This window comes from Acomys minous (genome assembly GCF_964271855.1).
Source record: "Acomys minous genome assembly, chromosome: 13".
Taxonomy (NCBI): Eukaryota; Metazoa; Chordata; class Mammalia; order Rodentia; family Muridae; genus Acomys; species Acomys minous.
The window spans coordinates 54,991,338-55,011,302 of NC_140495.1; positions in this window are offsets into that span (position 1 = coordinate 54,991,338).

Below are 19,965 nucleotides of genomic sequence, written 5' to 3' on the forward strand. Positions count from 1 at the left end.
CTGACATTTCCCAAACCCTACGCCTAAAATGGAGAGCTATTTGTGAACTTGTTTTAAGAGAAAAGAAGGGGAGGGAAGGGCTTCTCAGGCAGTCTTTCTTCTGTGGAAAGCAAGTGCCTCCCACAGACACAACCCGAGTGTGCTCCCAACCTGCCTACCTTTCTCTCCTCTTAGGAGATGGAGCACATGGTAACCCACCCCCTGCCCCCCCACTACTCCCCTCCGCTCCCCCACCCCCCTCCACTCCCCCTGCATCCTTTTTGAAAATTTTCTCTTGCATTAGCTGGGATCACCACCTACATAATAACGACATAGCAAAAATAAAGTTTGTAAGTCTTTGTGACTGTTAAATACTTGGCACACGTTACTATCTGAGTTCTTCTGAACAGCTCAGTGGTCAAAGGGTGAAACTACAATTTTAGTTACAGCTCCAGTTGGCCTTGGCCATGGTCTACACGTGTGGTGCTGTTGAGAAACGGAGCCGGAGCCTACCAAACACACTGTTCTTGGATGAAGGCAGGTCTGGGACCCTGATTTACTTTTGTAGCAGGGTTATAAAACAACAGGCTCATTGACGGACTCCTCACTTTAACTTCCCTCACCTGCTGCTGGATCGTCTCATGTGTGCTCCTGTGATCTCAGCTCCTGTGAGCTCACCCGATTCCCTGATGAATGCTAAGTGCTGCTTCCCAGTGGGTGGCACTATTAGGAAAGGCTGGTACATCTGAGGAGCAGGGACTGATGGGAGACCTTCAAGTCATCAGGGTGTGCTGGGACAACGACTGTGGACTGGCTTCTCCCTCATTCTCTTTCTTGCTTCGGAGCCATGGGGGCCCGGTGTATGTGTGTGTGACAGCAGTGTTCAGTGGCGTGTTCCACCACGTGTGCTATCCTCAACAAACCTTAACCGACTACAGGCTAGATTCCTCAAAGTGTGAATTAAAGCAATCCTTTTGTTTTGTTTTTTTCCCCCCAAAAAACCACCTATGTGTATGAGTGTTTTGCGTATGTATGTTTGTGCTATGTGCCTGCACTGCCAATGGGGACAAGAGACAGTGTTTGAGTCCCCACTGGAGTTACAGATGGCTGTGAGCTGCCATGCATGTGCTGGCATGAGAACCAAGCCAGTGCCCTTAACAACTGCAGAGCCATCTCTCCGACCCCCTTTTCTGCTCTTTATGAGTTGATTATCATAGACTTTTGTTATGGTGTTAGAAAGCTAGTTGGCATATAGCGTAGGCGTTCACCAACATCCAGCCAAATCTAGTGCCATGACCCTGGTCTCCAGAACTAGGCACAAACACACCCCTCCCTTTTCTTATAATGTACCCAGCACCCACCCACCCTCACCCACGTGTGTGCGTGTCTGTCTGTGTCTACGTGTGTCTGTGTGTCCACATCTGTGTCTGTCTGTGTGATTAACAGGTTAAGACAACCTCCATTTTGTAAGACAGAAAGCTCCCAGGCACCTATGGAAGAACAGTAGAGTTCGTGAGGCAGGAACAGACAGCAGACAATGAAGACAGTAACAGTTGGTGAATATCAAATTACTAAAGATTAATTTTTTAAGAGTAAAGCAAGGAACTTCCATATTGGGCTGACCTGGGTAAGCTGAGATCTTCTACTTCCTGGAAAACTGATCTGTTTTTTTTTCTTTTATTGAAAATAGATTTTTTTTTCATACAGTATATTCTGATTATGGTTTCCCCTCCCCCTATTCCTGCCAGTTTCTCCCCACCTCATCCCTGCCCAGGTCCATGCCCTTTCCGTCTCTCCTTCTAAAACAAACAGGGATCAAAGGAATAATGATAAAATGAGATAAACTAAAAGGAAACAAATCAGAATATGACAAAACAACCAAACAAGGAAAAAAAAGAGCCAAAGAAAGCACAGGAAATATATATAGACACACATGTCCACAGAGTCAGGAATCCCATAAAAGCCCCCAGCCAGAGCCATAATGTGTTCACAGAGAATCTATAACGTAGACAAACAATGGAACACCCTGACCTAATATTATGAGACAAAAAAAATTGTCAAAGATGCCGCTGAGTTCGTTTTGTGTTCGCATCTCCTGCTCGGCATGCAGCCTGCCCTTAAGAGTGTCTTGTTTTCCCAGTGAGATGCCTTGGAGAAAGCCATTTTTTTTCATTTGCTATCAATTGGAGACAGTGTCTGGGTTAGGGACGGGGGGAATGTGGCCACTTCTCCTTTCATCTCTAGGACACCCCATCTGGTGCAGGTGCAGTCCTGTCTGCTGCCCCAGTCTCTGTGGGTTCACATCTGTGCCAGCCCGGTTGTGTCTTGAAGGCCTTGATTGTTGGGTGGTCTCCATCCCCACTGCCTTTTACACATTTGTTTGCCTCCTTGCTGCAGTTTCCTGAGCTCTGAGGGGAGGTATTTGACGGAGACATACCTTTTAGGGATGAATGTCCCAAAGTCTCGCATTTTTCACACAATGTCTGGCTGGGAGGTCTCTGTATTGGCTCCCATCTGTTGCAGAAGAAAGCTCCTCTGATGATGGTTGAGCAAGGCACAATCTATGATTATAGCGAATTGTTGTTAGGAGTCATTTTATTGCTGTGTTCCTTTAGCAGAACGGTAGTATTTGGATGTGCTTTGTGTCCCTGGTCTATTTGGTCTCAGGTGCTTAGTCATGCAAGCAGCACTGGGGATGGGATTCCGTCTCATGGAGTGGGCTTTAAATCTAACCAGGTAGTGGCTGGTGTTACTTCTACAAGCTTTGTGCCAGCATGCCGGCTGGCCACCCTTGTATATCCAAGGCTTTGCGGCTGGGTTGGTGTTTGCCTTTTTCCTCTGGGAGAGTGCAGAGGACCTTCCCGTACCCCGCGCACTAGCCATTCGAGGGGAAGGCTCGAGGTAAGCACCAACCCAACTGCTTCACGTCCAGTGAGCTGGGTAGCTGTTGCCTCATCTTCAGCTTGTGGAGAGTCTTGGCAACGGTGTGGATTGTTTGGAGGTTCCCGTGGGACCCCTTTGGCCAATAACCTGATTAGATGTAACCCATTCCCAGTACTGGAAGCTTCCTTTGAGGACAGTAAATGTCCAGCGGAGGCTCTGTGCCCCTCATTACTTGGCGATTTCATTTAGATCTCCTTCATATTTGTATACATCCTAGGAAGCATCTGCTGTTTTAGGGTTCCGTATGACCGCTCAAATGACCCTTGGCTTTATATCTGTCCCTCCCCGTGCTTCCCTTCCTTGGCCCCTCCTCCCCCTCCCTGTTTGATCCTCTCATTTCAGTGCCCCGCTCCTCCATCCGTAACTATCCTATTTCCTCTTTCTAGGGCAGTTCCTCCCCCGGACCCTAGTCTCTTAGTCTTTACATAACCTCTGTGGCTATATGGGTTATAGTTTGTTTATCAATGACTTCACAGCTAATATCCACATAGAGATGAATACATATTATGGTTGTCTTTCCAGGTCTGAATTACCTCACTAGGGATGATTTTCTTCTAGTCATGTCCATTTACCTGTGAGTTTTTGTTTTTGTTTTGTTTTGTTTTGTTTTTATTTTTTGTTTTTTGTTTTGTCTTGTTCTTTTTGGTTTTTTGAGACAGGGTTTCTCTGTGTAGCCTTGGCTGTCCTGGACTCACTTTGTAGACCAGGCTGGCCCCGAACTCACGGAGATCCACCTGTCTCTGCCTCCCGAGTGCTGGGATTAAAGGCGTGCGCCACCAGGCCTGCCTACCTGTGAGTTTTAAGATGAGTAATACTCCATTGTATAAATATAACATGTATTCTTTATCTGTTAATCCATTTACAGGCATCTAGGTTGTTTCCCATCTCTAGCTGTTATGAACAGAGCAGCAGTGAACATGGTTGAGCAGTGTCTCTGTGGTGAAATGAGGCAGCCTTTGGGTATGCGCCCAAGAGTGGTGTAGCTGGATCTTGAGGTAGATGGACTCTCATCTTCCTGAGGAACTGTCACACTGATTTCCACGGCAGCTGTGCAAATTTTCACTCCACCAGCAATGGAGGAGTGTTCTCCCACTCCACATCCTCACCAGCACGAGCTGTCATTTGTTGTATTGATCTTGGCCATACTTGCTGTGTGTGTAAGATGGAGTCTCAGAGTCATTTTGATTTGCGTTTCCCTGATGAGTAAGGGCATTAAACATTTAAGTGTTTCTCAGCCATTTCCTCTTTTGAGAAGTCTCTGTTCAGATCTATGCCCCATTTTTTTCTTTTTCTTTTCTTTCTTTCTGTTTTTGTTTGTTTTTTGTTTTGTTTTGTTTTGAGACAGGGTTCTCTTTGTAGCTCTGGTTGTCCTGGACCTCTGTAGAGCAGGCTGGCCTCAGACTTACAGAGGTCCTTGTCCTCTGCCTCCTGAGTGCTAGAATTAAAAGCTTGCACCACCACCTCCTGGATACACCCCTTTTTAAAATTGGGCTATTTGCTTTCGTGATGCCTGGTTTTTTTAGTTCCTCATATGGTTTGGATACTAACCTTCTTCCCCAGTGGTTCTCAACCTTCCTAATGCTGTGACCTTTTAATACAGTTCCTCATGTTGTGGTGCCACCTCCACCCATAAATACTCTGATGATACTTCATAACTGTAATTTTGCTACTGTTATGAACTGTAGTGTAAACACCTGATATACAGGATATGTGATGTGTGGCCGCCAAAGGGGTCAGGACCCACAGGCCGAGAACAGCTGCTCTATTGGCTGTGTAGTTGGTAAAAAGCATTTCCCAGTCTGTAGCCTACTACTTTGCCCAAATGATGGTGTCCTTTTTCTGTGTAGAAACTTTTCAGGAGCCAGGAGTGGTGGCACGTGCCTTTAATCCCAGCACTCAGGGAGGCAGAGGCAGGTGGATCACTGTGAGTTCGAGGCCAGCCTGGTCTACAGAGCGAGCCCAAGACAGCCAGGGATACACAGAGAAACCCTGTCTTGAACTAAACTAAACTAAAAAAAAAAAAAAAAGAAAAGAAAAGAAAAGAAAGAAAGAATGAAAGAAAAGAAAAGAAAAGAAAAGAAAAGAAAAGAAAAAAAATTTCAGGAAAACTGGTCTATTGGGGGACCTGCTTCCTTGACGCTTCAGTTTGGCAGGGTGGCAGTTAATACAGGTAGCTTTGTGTTGGCTTGTCCTGACATGATAGGGCTCAGCACAAGGGCCCAGTCTGCAACCATGGCTTCCCACAGCTTCTGTTTTTTATCTCCTGGGTGATGAGGAGTGCGGAAAGGGATGGGGATTCTGAGACTACTGGCAGGCAACAGCAAAGAGCAGCTCCATCCTAGAGCCAGCAGCAGCCAGCAGCTCCCATCCCAGAGCCAGCAGCAGCCAGCAGCTCCCATCCTAGAGCCAGCAGCAAGAAGCAGCTCCCATCCTAGAGCCAGCAGCAGCAAGAAGCAGCTCCTATCCTAGCGCCAGCAACAGCCAGCAGCTCCCATCCTAGAGCCAGCAGCAAGAAGCAGCTCCCATCCCAGAGCCAGCAGCAGCCAGCAGCTCCCATCCTAGAGCCAGCAGCAGTCAGCAGCTCCCATCCCAGAGCCAGCAGCAGTCAGCAGCTCCCATCCTAGAGCCAGCAGCAGCCAGCAGCTCCCATCCTAGAGCCAGCAGCAGCCAGCAGCTCCCATCCCAGAGCCAGCAGCAGCCAGCAGCTCCCATCCTAGAGCCAGCAGCAGCAAGAAGCAGCTCCCATCCTAGAGCCAGCAGCAGCCAGCAGCTCCCATCCTAGAGCCAGCAGCAGCCAGCAGCTCCCATCCCAGAGCCAGCAGCAGCCAGCAGCTCCCATCCCAGAGCCAGCAGCAGCCAGCAGCTCCCATCCTAGAGCCAGCAGCAGCAAGAAGCAGCTCCCATCCTAGAGCCAGCAGCAGCCAGCAGCTCCCATCCTAGAGCCAGCAGCAGCCAGCAGCTCCCATCCGGGACCCTGCTTTCTTCCTGAAGATCCTGGGGGTGGTGTGAGGGTAGCTCCCAGTTACCAGGGAGAACGGCGGCCTGGCTGTGAGGGAACATAACTTGTACAGGGAGGGCTAGGTGCCTCCACGTCTGCCCAGATGCTAAGATCTGGTCTTACCTTGGGGCAGCTCTGTTAACAGCCACTCTGGCAGGTGGACCCCACGCCACTTGCAGGAGTCTGTTGGAAAGGTGGGCAGGCGACAGGCTGAGCTTGTGCCTGGCTGGTCTGGGCTCAGTTCATGCTGGTGGACCTTCCCAAAGGCCTCTGATTCCAGGCACACATGGCCTTTCCTATTTTTATCTCCTGTCTCTTTTTCTCCGCTCCTTGCCCAGTAGCTGGCGCTGTGCCAGCCAACCCCACTGGATGCTTAAAGGCTTTAAATACTCTGTAATGAAACATAGCAGCAATCAGGTGCTCTCAGCAGGGAGTTATCGATTTTCCTGTGTAAAATATTAACATCTTTCGGTGCTATTTATGTATGTCATTACAGCACAGCTGTCTCCTGAGGTCCCAACCACATAAAGATCTATGTATCTTTCTGGGAAAACATCAAGATTTACCACTAGCGTTACCTTTTCCTCTGTATTTTTACTACATGTCCAGACACTAAATAATAGTAATATATCCAGGCTTGACCTGGGAATGCCTCAGCTGTTGCTACTTCTCTGGGCTCTGTCTGGTCTGTGTGTACACAGAGCTTCAATCTTCAGTTACTGTCCCACTGACCTGGTTTCCAGCGGTCAGTTAGAGTCATGACTTCTTGTTCCCATCTGACTCGGTCTCGGTCGAGATAGAAATGTGTGGCTGTTTGGCATGTGGCCTCCTGAGTTGTTCACATTATCACTAGCAAGGCAAGCACAATGTCGGAAAAAGTGCTGTTCTCTCGGCATCACCGAGAGTACCACCTTAGGTCAGGAGACAGCCGGGTCAAAGGTCGGACCACTAGAGCTCAGCAGTGTAACATCTGTCAATGTACATGCCAGTCCTGAAGCCGGTTAAGCCTCTGCCCCACTGTGCATCTCAAACCTCTTTCTACGGAAGCAGAAAGACCACGGTGCATCTAGAGGGGCGAGCCACTACTCCATCCTAGGCAGGGGGCTTAGGGATGGTCCCTGGTGCTGTGAGGAAACACTGTGACCCAAAACAACTTGGGGAGGAAAGGGTCTCTTGGGGCTTATGCTCCCACATCTCAGTCAGGGAAGGTCAGCTCAGGAACTCAAACAGGGGGAGCTGATGCAGAAGCCACGAAGGGGGTGCTGTTCCCTGGCTTGCTCTCTTAGCTCACTCAGCCTGCTTTTGACCAACTCTATAGGAGTGTCCCCATCCTCAATGCTTGCTCTCTCCCCTGTCAATCAATATCAATAATAAAATGCCCTACAAGCCTGCCTAGAGCCTGATCTTATTGAGGCATTTCCTTCCTTCCTTCCTTCCTTCCCGTTTTTTTTTTTTTTGGGGGGGGGCGTTTTGTTGTTTGCTTGTTTTCAAAACAGGATCTCACTATGTGTCTCTGGCACTCCTGGAACTCACAGAGGTCCACCTGTCTCTGCCTCCCAAGAGCTGAGATAAGAGGCGTGCATCACTCCACTGGGAACTAGGGCATTTTCTTAATTGGGATCCCCTCCTCAGCTGCCTCTAGCTTATGTCAACTTGACATAACAACTGTCCAGCACAACAGGTGCTCTCACTGACTGTAAGCATATCAAACCCTCCCATCTTAGCAGCCCAGCTCCGTGCCACAGCATAGGACAGAGTGTCTGCCACACAGGTGGCAAGATGGACTGGAAGCTGCCGCTGCCAGAGCCGAGCAGAGTAAGCGGGGCTCAGATGTCACGCTGCGAGCTGGGCACGGCGTCCCAGTTCAGAGTTTGAGCTATGGTTCCCGTTGAACGCTTACCTCTTTTGCATAATAGAAAAATCAAATGCAGAAGCGCTGATGTTCGGGGACAGTCCCAGCAGGAGGGTACATGTGTGGGAAGTCCAGGCTGTAGATGGAAAGTACAGCTGTCCCCTCATAGGGAGTAACAACAGGCTATCCTCTGGCCCGCACTGTGACTCAGACAGGGAAACATGGCTTCAGGTTGCCCTAAATACCATGTTCCTTGTGAAAGTGGTTCTATGAGGTTTTTATCGTTACGGAACAAAAGGCGTTGTAAGTTAGAGCATTTTCTTTCAAATGTGTTAGTGTGGGAGTCAGACAGGTGGGTCATAGCAAACAGGAAAACCTGTTACAGGTCTCAGGTACTAGAGATGAAATTACTTGTTTTTTTGATTGATGGATGATACTGGTCAACTAAGTCGACGCCTTCTGGAAGCTGCCGCCTGATGGGCACAAGGATGTTAGGCCACACACCAAGGAGGGTGAGGAATGGCTGTCCCACGGGACAAAGACAGCCAAGGTCTGGGGCTGCAGCCTTCCAGCTCCCTGCAACCATGCTGTTCCGGTCAATCGGCCTCGCAGACTCTGTAACAGAAGTGTACACTTTTTCCCCTGGCAACTGCGATTCCTGCAGTCTGTCCCCACAGCACTCCCCTATCAAGGTCCCAATTTTTCCCCTCCCTTCCTGGTCTCCTAAGAGTCATATGTACCAGAGGGAGCGGTGTGAGAGGAGGAGGTGAGGAGGAGGCCAGCAGACTCACTGGATTCTAATGAGAGTGTAAGACTACTGTTCTTGTGACCGTGCAATCAGGCCTTTCTAATACAGCCCGTCTTTTTGTTGTTGTTTTGTTTTTTCAAGATAGGGTTTCTCTGTGGAGCCTTGGCTGTCCTGGACTCTCTTTGTAGACCAGGCTGGCCTCGAACTCACAGAGATCCTGCCTCTGCCTCCCGAGTGCTGGGATTAAAGCCATGTGCCACCATGCCCTGCCAGCCTGGCCTTTCTAACAATCGAGTACCCACTGGTTCAAAAGGTACGAGCTGCTCTTCTGATATAATTTCTTGATGGGATGATTTTTGAAGCTTGGTTTAAATTTATTTGTTTGGTTTTTGAGACAGAAAAACCTGGATATATAATTAAAGCTGAGCCAGGCTGTGGTGGCACACGCCTTTAATCCTAGCACTCGGGAGGCTGCTGCAGGTGGATCCCTGAGTTTGAGGCCAGCCTGGCCTCCAGAGTGAGTTCCAGGACAGCCAGGGCTACACAGAGAGCTCCTGTAAATTACCACACTGTCTCTGAGGGCCCTGCCAGGCTAGCAGTGCTGAGCTGAGCCCCATGTTCATGGGAAAGGCAGTGAGGTTCCCCAGTCTTCTGAAGTCTGTCTGACCCTTCGTGCTCCCGGAAAGGGTTGACCTTCATCTCTAAGAGCCCTCTTCCCCTTATGACTCAGCTAGCACGGTTGTCCAGCCATCCTCCCAAGGCTGGAGGCTTCCAAATTGGCTCCATCCACCTGCCTTTGAGAACTGTCTCCCTTTCTTTGCCTCTGGTGTCTCTCAGCCATCGGTGGTTTCACTCTCGCAAAAGCCTAAAAAAAAAACCATTCCTTAATCGCCCCCACTTCTGCCTTTCACAGGCATGTAGCAAATTCCTTATTTTGAACTTAAGAAGCTGTACCTTTTTAATTGTAGGTAGGCTTCTCTTTATGACCCCCCCCCTCGCCCCGCCCCACCAAAGAAAGTGCTAACGGGCTAGGAAGAAGCTGAGAGGCTAAAAGCACCCGTTGCTCTCACACAGGACCCAGGTTTGGTTCCCAGCACTCACGTGGTGGCTCACCAGTCTTTGTAACTGCAGTTCCAGGAGATCCAGTGCCTTCTTCTGGCCTCTGCAGCTGCCAGCCATGCACGTGTCACACATACATGCAGGAAAAAACAGCACGTATACACCTAAAATAAAATAAATGTTAAAAAATGGAAGAGCTGAAAAAAACAGAGCTAGCTAGGAGGTGGTGTTCAATCCCAGCATTTGGAAGGCAGAGGCAGGGTGGCTCGTTGTGAGTTCGAGGCCAGCCTGGTCTACAGAGTGAGTTCCAGGACAATGAGAGTACACAGAGAAACACAAACACAAAAGCAAGTAAACAAAAAAGAAAGAAAAGAAACCCAAAACTAAGCAAACAAATAAACCAAACAGAGACCTAAGCTATGATGCTAGCACTTGGGAGGCCAAGGCAAGATGCTCAGAATTCAAGACCAGACTGGGTCACATGAGAGAGTGCCTCAAAAACAAACAGAAAAAACAGCCATGCTTGGGGAGGATGCTTCTGTTTCCCTGGTACTTTAGGAGCAGGATGGGCCAGTCCTAACTTCAGTTGTGTAAAAAGTTAAGCGGCAGAGGTTATAGGTGAACAGCGGAGCTGTACAGAGGGGTGAAATCCCACCACGCAACAGATCCACTTGAGAGGTTTAATAGGGAGCTACAGGAACTGTCTCTGGAGACACACATGGAGAGAGAGGGAGGAAAGGAGGGAGGGAGGGAGGGAGAGAGAGAGAGAGAGGTAGAGAGGAGAGAGAGAGAGAAGTAGAGAGAGGTAAAAAGAAATAGAGAGAGAGCCACATGGAAAGTGTCTTTTATATAGCCTAGGACAGGGCCACGCCTCCGTAGCAGGTAAGCAACGACATCACAGCTAGGCAGACTGTACAGAATCCTAACATTCCTACCTTTTCCTATATTTAAAAATGAGGAACATTGGATTGTTTTTATATAAGGCAAGTTAAGGTATATAAATGTAGGTAATAGGGAAAAGATATAGAAAAAAGCAATAGCAACAAAATGTCCAAATTATATCCTGAAGAGGAAGGAAAAGTTCTGCCCTGAAAGTTTAAGGTAGAGGGCAGACAGGGACTGAGGAGTGCTGGGGGAGCCTGGAACACACCATTTCAGCCTTTTGTAAATGGATAAGGGGCAAAATAATCATCTTAACTACTTCCTGCTGACAGTAGGGTGGCGATAGGGGGTTTGAAAGGCTGAATTGCTGGCCAGGTTCTGGAAGAACAGGCTGTTGTATTTGCTGTCCAGGGTCTGAGAACATCTGCAGCTGGGAAGGGCAATGCAGGTTCAGCTAGAAGGAACAATGCAGGTCCAGCTGTTACGATCAGTGAGGTTGGATGGGAGCACTTGTGGGTAGCTGCTTTGATGATGTCCCAGATGTAGGAGGTCTAGACATTTTGTTGCTATTGTTTTTTTTTCTATCTCTTTTCTCTATTACCTACAAGGTACCTTGTGTCCATCTGGGTATGTGTGTGTCATTGGGTGGCTGGGGGCAAATGAGGACGATGCACCACAGCTCTGCTAAGGGGTTCATAATGAGAGGTTGTGTGTGTGTGTGTGTGTGTGTGTGTGTGTGTGTGTGTGTGTGTGTGTGTGTGTACAGAAAGCTCTCTGTTCCAGCTGACTTAAACTCTGGCCCTCTACCTGTTCCAGGTGACTGAAGCTCTAGACAGTCGGGGAACTGTCACGCACAGGTTGGGAGGCTTTGGAGCAGTTGTTTCTAAGGTTTTTGTTGTTGTTGTTGTCTCTTTATCTGTGGGGCACATTCCAAGATACTCTCCCAAAGATACCTTAAACTTTGTGTAATACCAACCCCTGTATATGCCCCTGTATTCCCCATGTATACACCTGTGAGAAAGTTACATTTGTAAATTTCGCACGGTAAAAGATTAATAGTAATAATAAAAATAGACCAATTGAAGCGACTCTAACCAGCGCAAGCCTGTTGGGCATGGCTCTGGCCAACCTTGCACTTCTCCCCCATCCCCTGTGCTTTGATGAAAACAGATTACTAACAGCTAGTCCCCAAGGTCTATTGTCATATCTGTCCACTTCCTCCTCCTGAGGTTCACTACCAAGGAAGAAGGCCCAGCTATCAAAGTAGTGAAGGCTAGCAAGCAAAAGTCCCCTTTGGCTCACCTAATTAATATGCCCTGTAAAATGAAGCCCCTCGTGCTACCTTGGGTTTCCCTCTCACCTGTGGAAACCATTTGGCCATGGACCACATCTGCCTCCTCTGTCCAGAGGCATCCTTGCTTCCTCTCTGGCACAAACACCTGCCCCCTTTGCTTGTTCTTTCCCCCTTCTCCCTCATCCTCCTGGGTTTGTCTCTTATTCCCTGCCCTCTGTGCCTCTGGGGCAAATAAATCTCCCTTGGGCTGAGAACTTAGCCTTTTAGGGGCCTTAATGAATTTACTTAACACTTTTTTTTTTTTTTTTTTTTTGGAGATAGGGTTTCTCTTTGTAGCCTTGGCTGTCCTGGGCTCTCTTTGTAGACCAGGCTGGCCTCAAACTCACAGCGATCCGCCTGCTTCTGCCTCCCAAATGCTGGGATTAAAGGCATGTACCACCATGCCTGGCTCACTTAATCCTTAAGAGTTCTTTATTTCTAGAATTTTCCACAGATCCTGGGAGACTGCTTGAAGTATAGGCATTAGGGTTGAGAATCTTTGACAAGACCATAGTTACCTACCATTCTTACAGAATAAAATTGAGCATATATGAATCACGTGATAAACAGCGGGGAAAATAAACATCCCTACTATCCTGTTTTGTTTTCTGTTGCTGTAAGAAAAAAAAAAACTGACCAAAGCCATATTGGGGGAGGAAAGGATTTGTTTTAGTTTACAGGTCACAGGCCATCACTAAGCTAAAGCAAGGACTCATGGCAAGAGCTTGACGCAGAATCTACAGGGGGGTGTGGAGGGGGGAGGGGGGAGGGGGAGTGCTGCTACTGCTTAGCTCCACACTCATAGTCTGCTGCCTTTATTAGCCAGCACTTGCCTAGGGCGGTGCCCCACACAACGGTGCTGCTGGTGAAGCTGAAGTCTGACATTTCCAGGTAGCTTCTGAGTTTGCTCTATAATGCTTAGACTCCTTTTCTCAGCAGGGAGGGGTTCTCTCTGTTCTGGGGAACCCCAGATCTTGTAAAGAGCATTACAGAGCCCTCAGGGAAGATTACTGGCCAGACCCTCTCCCCCTCCCCCCGTAGAACCTAGTCAGCAAGCACCTGGAGATTCCTGGAAGTACCCCTCCCCCACCCTATGCTAAGGAGATCCTTGGCTTCAGCAAATGACCTTTAACTATACCTAGACGTTCTTCCCCCACCCATAGGATAAGTAAGTACTGTGCTCTCCTTTTTGTGATAGGACCCCTGCTACTGCATGTAAATTGGGTATTATACCACTGCATTTAGGTTAAGTATCCTGGCACCTCTAGCCCTAGAGAATCAGACACATTCACCCTCAAACACCGCCCCCCCCCCCCCCCCCCAGTGCCCAAGGCTTATACATAAAGGTTGGCTGGCTCTCTGAGGTACTTGCACCATTCCTCCACCTTGACTGTCGGAGACACATGGGGCTTGACTGCTGGTCAAGGCAGTGATGGGGAAGCTGCCGTGGCAGCCGCTGAAGCCCGCTCCCTCATCTCAGTTAACTTAGTGCTGACTGCCAGTGAAGCACCCACTGGCCGGCTTTCTGGCCAGTTTCCGGTGTCTAGCTACATCCTCCGGCAGCTAAACGCAGAGCTGTAACACTCTTTGCTATCATCACGGGGGTGTGGAGCTCCTGAGTCTCCACTGCCATCTGGCACCAGCACTTTCATTCTAAAAGAGCTAAACTGTTAACACTCCATGGACAAAAGTTCTTCCACATGCCTAGCCTTGCACATGGGCCTCACCCTAAAGAGCTCTAGCTGTTCCAGAGAGAGAGAGGAACTAGACCTTTGACCTCAAGGTCCAGCTGTTCTCATCCGGAAGCAAGCAGCACCTGGACCAGCCCACCAGATGCACCAGGCCACCCTCTGGATGCTGACTGAGAGACAACAGTACCTTCTACATAAACCAACAATCAAGAAGATGCCCCAGAGACATGTCCACAGGCCAGTCTGATGGAGGCACTTCCTCAATTGAGGTTCTCTCTCCCCAGGTGTGTCAAGTTAATAACTAAAATTATTCATCACCTACTGTAGACCCAACACATAAACACATTTTGTACAGGAGCGATGTAGGGGTGGGGGTGGGGCTCGTGCACCTCTTTAAGCCAACATTCAAGAGGCAGAAGCAGGATGATTTCTTTTGAATTTCAGGCCAGCCCAGCCTGCACAGTTCCAGGACAGCCAAGGATACATAGTAAGGCAGTGTCTCCAGAAAACAAAAACAAACTCACATAAGACAACAACATTAGTTCTTTGGATAATCTCCCAAAACTTCCTATTGAAGTAGAGATGTTGGTTTGAACGCTTTGGGGGAAAAAATTGTATGGGGCCAACTGTGGTAGCACATGGTTTTAATGCCAGCACTGAGAGGAGAGAAACGGGCATATCTCTGAGTTGGAGGCCAGCCTGGTCTACATAGTGAGTTCCAGGACTGTCAGGGCCACATGTGAGGTACTTGTGTATGTGTGTGTGTGTTGTATGCATGTACACACATTCCTGTGTCTATATTCCCGGTCGCTACTAACCTTCTTTCTCTCCTTCTTGGGTTGGTGGCAAGGAAGGGAGGTAGAGGCATTAAGGAGCCCCAAATAAGGTAGATTTTTGAAGAGTCAAAGCATTCATAGCCGATTTCACGCAGAAGCTGGAGCTCCAAACTCAGATTCTCATGCCTGTGTGGGAAACGCTTGGCCATCTTCTCATCCTCGATGGCTTCCTGCTTCAGGCCTTTTTGCTGTTTTCTGTTTGTTTTGGATTTTTGAAACCAGACCTCACTTGGCTTCAGACTTGGAGTCTCTTACCTCAGTCTTCCAAATACTGGGATGACAGGCATGCACTACAGTGGCCGGCTGCCTTCTCTAGCCACGAGCAGACTGCCCCACTGTGGAAGGAAGAGCAAGCAAGGATCCTGGATTCCTGTCTTAATCAACCACACTCCTTACAAGTAACAAATCTTATTCAACCAGGACTAAGCAAAAGAGGAGAATTAAGGAGATCTGGGTGTGTCTTGGGATTCAGAGCTGTACAAAGACAGAGGTCAGGGTGCCCAGGCTGTAACGCTAAAGAGGACACTCCAGGTTTGTATAAAGGCAGAGCTACATGGTCCACCCTGGCAGGGCCTGCAGGATGGAAGAAGGGCAGGCCTGGACACGTCATGTGGGTCTGGGCCTCTGTCCACCACATGACACAGGGCACTGTCAAGAGGCTGACAACCCACACAAAATGCATTTTGTAATTAAAAACATGTGGAAGACTTTATAATCCACTATCAGAGTAAATATAACGAACATTAATTGAGCTGCTGGATACATACCTCAGTGGTAGAGCCCTTGCCTAGAATAAAGGAGGCTGCCGTGGGTTCAACAACAACAACAACAACAACAAATTAATAAGATTTTATTATTGCCATTTTTCTATTTATATTTTTCAATAATTTAAAAACACGTAGCTTGTGCCAGGCGTGGTGGCGCACGCCTTTAATCCCAGCACTCTGGAGGCAGAGGCGGGCGGATCGCTGTGAGTTCGAGGCCAGCCTGGTCTACAAAGTAAGTCCAGGACGGCCAAGGCTAACACAGAGAGACCCTGTCTCAGAAAAAGGAAAAAAAAAAAACTTAGCCTGTGTCTGTGTGTGTATGTGTGTGTGTGGGGGGGCACATGTGTGTGACAGCACATGTGTGTGATGGCACATGTGTGTGACGGCACATGTGTATGATGGCACATGTGTGTGATGGCACATGTGTGTGATGGCACATGTGTGTGATGGCACATGTGTGGAGGTCAGACGACCACTTTCAGGAAGTTTCTTCTACTTTGTGGGTGTGTCCTGGGGGTCCAAGGTGACATCAGACTTGTGGCAAGCAAGCATCGTTACCCACTGATCCAGCTCACTAGCCCTCCCTTCACATTTCGAAGCCATTGCGAGCTTCTTTTCAGCATGCAAATGTCTCTGTAAGATGCAGGGTTGCTCTCAGCTCTGAGCCTGCATCTTTCCTCGGAGCTGAAACCTCTGCCGGTCCAGTCTGACTGTTTCCTCCGACAAAGAGCCCCAGCTGAAATCAATCCAGAGATGATATCTGATGCCCAGCTTTGATAAGGGGTCCAGTTAAGAACCCGAGCCGCCTTGGGGACAGCCTGTGAATCTCTAAGCAGACACACATTCTCCATTAGAGGCCCCGGAGGAGGCCAACTTCAGCAAAACCATTAAAAGCTGATGATTCTGCAGCCGTTGGGGGTGGGGAGGGAGTAGGCAAGTGTAGTTTTCCTCCAAAACAGAGTGATGGCGCAGTAGGCCCAGAAAGACAGTAAGACAACCCCACGCTTAACCTTGAACAGGCCGTGAAATTCAACATCTAAGATTTTCCAGAGACTGGAATTGGGGAGTGTTCCTGTGACTGCTGTCTCATCTCAAGGTTACCAAGTGGGAAAGGAGGTCAAAGGCTCTTCAGAGTAAATCTGAGTACCAGGGCCAGGAGTGAGCGTTAGATTTCTCCCCAGAAGATTTAACCAATCTCTGTGTGTGTGTCGGTGGTGGTGGTGGTGGTATGTGTGTGTGCGGGTGTGTGTGTGTGTGTGTGTGCGCGCGCACGGGTGTACCTGTGTACTTATTCATGTGTATGTAAGTGGGTAGGTGCATGTATGTGTGTGTAGGAGTATGTAAATAAGGGTGTGTGTGTGTATAGGCTAGAAGTTCAAGGCAAGTATATTCCTCATTCTCTGCCTTATTTCTTTTAATGTTTATTATTTTATACGATTGGGTGTCTTGCCTGCATGTATGTCTGTGTACCATAGTATGTGCCTGGTACCTGAAGAAGCCAGAAGAAGGTATCATAGCCCTTTGTGTTGGAGTTACAGACAGTTGTGAGCTGCCATGTGGATACTGGAAAGAGCAGCCAGTGCTCTTAACTGCCAAGCTATCTCTTTAGCCCTTCTACCGTATTTTTTGAGACCAGGTCTCTTACTGCCTCTCCAGGGACCTCCAGGGACCTTCCATCTCAGCCTCCCCGGCGCTGAGATCACAGCTGCCCACCGCTGTGTCCCATGAGGGTGCTCTGGATCTGAACTCAGGTCCGTATGCTGTCACAACACTTTGCCAACTAAGCCACTGACCGTCCCTTGGGGTTTGAGAATTTTAATACTGTGGACACCACTATATGTCCAGGCGTCTTCCTGTATCTAGCCTCACGTGGGCTGGGTTTGAGCATCACCTGTCAGGAGCCCCAGCTGCTGTGGGGAGAAACATAGGCTATGGAATTGCAAATGGGTCTAGATACACATACAATAAAAAGGAGCAGAAGGGAAGACAGCATTATGAGGCCTGAATTAAGGGCTGAGCGGAAGCCCACAGCTGAGGACAGCTGCAGCTACCTTCAGCTTTCCCTGACCACCAACTACATAGATATAAACCCATTCACTTGGGAAAAAAACCAGCATTTTAAGGTTCTGAATAATGTGTATTTTATAATAATTTCATATTAATTTGAAATTTTAAATTTGGTTTAATTAAAAATTTTATGTGTAGCCTGGTGCCATGGTGCATACCTGTAATCTCAGCACTTGGGGAGGCAGAGGCAGATAGATCTATGTGGGTTCGAGGCCAACCTGGTCTACAGAGTGAGTTCCAGGACAGCCAAAGCTATACAGAGAAACTCTGTCTCAAAAAATCTAAAAATAATTTTTTTTATATGTATAGCTGTTTTGCCTTCATGGATGTCTGTGCACCATGTGTCTGCCTGGTGCCTGCTGCAGACCAGAAGAGGTGTTAGATGCCTTCTTCTTCTTCTTCTTCTTCTTCTTCTCCTCCTCCTCCTCCTCCTCCTCCTCCTCCTCCTCCTCCTTCTTCTTTTTTGCTTTTTTCAAGACAGGGTTTCTCTGTGTAGCCTTGGCTGTCCTGGACTTGCTTTGGAGACCAGGCTGGCCTCGAACTCACAGTGATCTGCCTGCCTCTGCCTCCAGTGCTGGGATTAAAGGTGTGTGCCACCATGCTCAGCTGATGTGAGCCCTCTGGAAGAGCAAAAGGTGCTCTTAACCACTGAGCTGCCTCTCTAGGTCCTTCATACTTTTTTTCAATCAGCGTATGATCACTGTACATATTTGGCCTGAGGAGATAGTTTAGCACAAAGGGCTTGCTTGTCTAACTTGTACAGAGTACCACAAAATAGTGAAAAAAAAAACTGTACTACTTTTGTGATTCTCTGGTACAACTTGATACTTACACATAAATAGTTAATGATCAAATAATTGCTGTGTCCTGAATCATCCATCCGCTTTGTGTATTGGGAGTCTCTGAACTCTACCTTGACATTCAGAGTAGCATTTCTGTCTTGTCCTTGTTGGCTGTCCTGCAACTCAATATGTAGACTAGACTGACTCAGAAGTCACCGAGATCTGCCTGCTTTGATCTAAGTACTGGGCGTAATTGTGTGTGTTCCCGAGCACGCCTGGCCTGGGTGTCATTTCTACATGATGTGCTAACACTGCCTGTTTTGAAATGTGCACTTCCGCCATAGTGGTGGAGTCTATGCTGGGGGAGTTGAGCTGTGTGCATTTTCACCCCACAGTGGTGGAGTCTATGCTGGGGGCGCGGGTGAGCTGCTTTTCTTCTGAGCATTTGTCAGTCTCATAGCTGTACCACTGTTCTAGGGAGGAGGGATGGCCTATGGGCAGTTTCACAACACAAAAGAGTCTTGCTATGCTATTATTAAGCAGAAGTGTGTGTGTGGTGGTGGGGGGTGCGCATGTCCAGAAAGGACTTTTCAGGTAGTGAGAGGAACCAGCCACGGAACAGTTTTTATTCTGTTCCTCTCTGGGTCCTGGAGGGTGAACCTTTGCTAAGGGGCAGTTCCCCAGCCTCAGGAACAAGCCCTGAGCAGTGTGCCTCATATCTTCCTCTTTATGCAGCGAAAGAGACCCCTCAGGCAACAAGTCTCAGTTCCCCTCTGTCACCACAGACCTGCTGAGTGACATTGGCAAGCCGGTAGCTGTGCGCCTTGTGGACGCTCCTGTGACAGCCGAGGAAACCCCATCTTGCCTGTCCAGCCTGATCAGTGCCAGACACGGAGAGGGAGAGGAGGCCTAACCCAGTGGTCCCTTGAGTGGGAAGCACCCCCACAGCTGGAAAACACCCCGTGTGTACCGTGAGACCCGAGTGCCCTTTTCTCACTCCCGCTTCTCAGAGTAGACGAGGAGCAGGAGGGAACTGAGCTCAGAATGGGGAAGTCAGGTCACCCACACAGGGACAGTGGCCCAGGATTCCTTAGTTCCCATGGATAACCTCTGTCCCTTGAGTGACTGGGCACTTGAGCCCACAGAAGCAACTTCAGCATTGAAGGAGACAGAGCTGGGCCGGAGCCAGAAGCGCTTGTAACTTTCAGAGAGTTTTCAGACGGCGTCAGACAGGACAGGCAAGAGGCCCGGATGCAGGGACATGCTTGTTTTTTCAGTGATTCTTGATGAAACACCTGGAGTGGCAGCCACCAAGGCATAACCAGAACACAGATTCTGGTACCTACATGGAGGTACAACCAGATGACACAGTTATAGGACATTAAGGGAGGCAATTTTCTGCGCCCTAAATCCTGGGACAAGTAAGATGCCAGGAAGGTAAAGGATTGAAGAAGCCATGAGTGTGTGTAGCTCTGAGGAGCAGCGGTGCGTAGGTGATGAAAGAGGGTCCCGGGAGGGTGTGTGCAAGGCTCTGCCTCCTAGTGTGATCTGTACACTGAACACGGATCCAGGAAGTTGTTGGGGGTTGGCAGTGCAAGGGCAAGGTTTAATCTTACTGCTATGCAGGCTGAGAGATTCGGCCTCTGACATCCAAGGAGGAGGCGCAAGTAAACCATGATTTGGGTCTCGAGTCGCAGTGGCAGTGACGGTGGAGAGAGAAGGCTGAGATACTAAGCAAGAGAGAGGGCGCTGAAAAATGGTGCCGTGGCTTAAAGCAGGTACAACTCATTCAAAGGTCCCGAGTTCGGTTCCCCACACCCACACAACTGGGTGCAGTTCCAGCCCCAGGGGAATCCCATACCTTCCTCCAGACTCCAGAGGCACCCAACCCCACCCCTCTCCACATACGCACATAATTAAACCAAATCTTTCAAAAAAGAAATACCGGGTAAACAAGTCAGTGGTTAGTGGGGCGCCAGTGACCGCATGGAGCGCGAACTATACTAGGGAGAGTCTTGCGTCTTTAAG